The following is a 2,115-nucleotide window of genomic DNA, read 5'->3' on the forward strand; positions in this document are numbered from 1 at the left end:
TATAATCTGCTACCTTAATATTTAATATGATATTACAAAGGATGGAAGAAAGAAAGAAAAAACACAAACATGAGTTTGTATTTAAGTTGTCAGCACACATCTGCTTTGGTTCAAATGCACTGCATATCTTCCTTCAGTCAGCCAACAAAACAGCAATGGAAAAGATTAACATACTGTTGGTAAAGCAGTTGCATCAAATTGATTTTCTGCAATATAGCATGATAATCCATACTGACAGCTCTGTATAGTACCTGCACATTACTTGCTGGACTTGGTAATGCAAAGAACACAGTAAACAGCTACACTTTTTTGTCAAAAATAAATTATTGACTATTAAAAACCTAACAGTCTTAAATAAGAACATCAGTAAGCACCACTGGCATAATGGATTAGTCACTGTCCTCCTAAGCCAAGGGTTGTGGGTCCAAGTCCCATCTGGGGTGTAAGTCGTTACAGCAAGTGTCTCATCACTAGAGTTGATATTTAATACTTGCTTCAACTGTAAAACAGTCTTGCAGTGTTTAGCTTGTAAAAAATGACCACAGAAGCTAAAATATGACATTTATTATGATAACATTATTGTTGTTGTTTTTTAAACCTTTTATATCACCGTGGACAGCTTATTCAAGTGCCATCTGGCATGCATGTTGCTTTGCTGCTCATCATTCATCACCAAAAATGATTTTCTTTTTCAATTCTTATGACTGTACTGATTGTATTGAATAAAATCCACATCTAGCATAACCAATAAATGCTGCAAAGTGCTCCAGTGGTGCACTTGGTCAGCGCGCGGTACTTGTAAGACAGTATCTTTTGAGCAATGCCGAGGTTTTGAGTTCAAGCCTCACCTTGAGCAGCAATGTATACTGTTTTTTTCCCTTTTCTTATGTCATTAGTCATTGATTATAATCTGCTACCTTAATATTTAATATGATATTACAAAGGATGGAAGAAAGAAAGAAAAAACACAAACATGAGTTTGTATTTAAGTTGTCAGCACACATCTGCTTTGGTTCAAATGCACTGCATATCTTCCTTCAGTCAGCCAACAAAACAGCAATGGAAAAGATTAACATACTGTTGGTAAAGCAGTTGCATCAAATTGATTTTCTGCAATATAGCATGATAATCCATACTGACAGCTCTGTATAGTACCTGCACATTACTTGCTGGACTTGGTAATGCAAAGAACACAGTAAACAGCTACACTTTTTTGTCAAAAATAAATTATTGACTATTAAAAACCTAACAGTCTTAAATAAGAACATCAGTAAGCACCACTGGCATAATGGATTAGTCACTGTCCTCCTAAGCCAAGGGTTGTGGGTCCAAGTCCCATCTGGGGTGGACGTCATTACAGCAAGTGTCTCATCACTAGAGTTGATATTTTATCCTTGCTTCAACTGTAAAACAGTCTTGCAGTGTTTAGCTTGTAAAAAATGACCACAGAAGCTAAAATATGACATTTATTATGATAATATTATTGTTGTTGTTTTTTAAACCTTTTATATCACCGTGGACAGCTTATTTAAGTGCCATCTGGCATGCATGTCCCTTTGTTGCTCATCATTCATCACCAAAAATGATTTTCTTTTTCAATTCTTATGACTATACTGATTGTATTGAATAAAATCCACATCTAGCATAACCAATAAATGCTGCAAAGTGCTCCAGTGGTGCAATTGGTCAGCGCGCAGTACTTGTAACACAGTATCTGTTGAGCAATGCAGAGGTTGTGAGTTCAAGCCTCACCTGGAGCTTCTTTGTATACTGTTTTTTTTCTTTTTTTTGTCATTAGTCATTGATTATAAACTGGTAGCCTTAATATTTAATATGATATTACAAAGGATGGAAGAAAGAAAGAAAAAACACAAACATGAGTTTGTATTTAAGTTGTCAGCACACTTCTGCTTTGGTTCAAATGCACTGCATATCTTCCTTCAGTCAGCCAACAAAACAGCAATGGAAAAGATTAACATACTGTTGGTAAAGCAGCTGCATCAAATTGATTTTCTGCAATATAGCATGATAATCCATACTGACAGCTCTGTATAGTACCAGCACATTTCTTGCTGGACTTGGTAATGCAAAGAACACAGTAAACAGCTTCACTTT

At 35.6% G+C, this 2,115-nt stretch overlaps 1 non-coding gene across 1 annotated transcript; it reads left to right on the forward strand.

The window, feature by feature from the left end:
• The first annotated feature begins 1,667 nt into the window (after nucleotides 1–1,667).
• Nucleotides 1,668–1,760, forward strand: TRNAT-UGU (transfer RNA threonine (anticodon UGU)). The gene is given in 2 exon segments: nucleotides 1,668–1,705; nucleotides 1,725–1,760. It is a non-coding gene; the product is annotated as a tRNA-Thr (tRNA).
• Nucleotides 1,761–2,115: the final 355 nt, after the last annotated feature.

The sequence above is a fragment of the Pseudophryne corroboree genome, chromosome 11 (assembly GCF_028390025.1).
Source record: "Pseudophryne corroboree isolate aPseCor3 chromosome 11, aPseCor3.hap2, whole genome shotgun sequence".
In the NCBI taxonomy this organism is placed as follows: Eukaryota; Metazoa; Chordata; class Amphibia; order Anura; family Myobatrachidae; genus Pseudophryne; species Pseudophryne corroboree.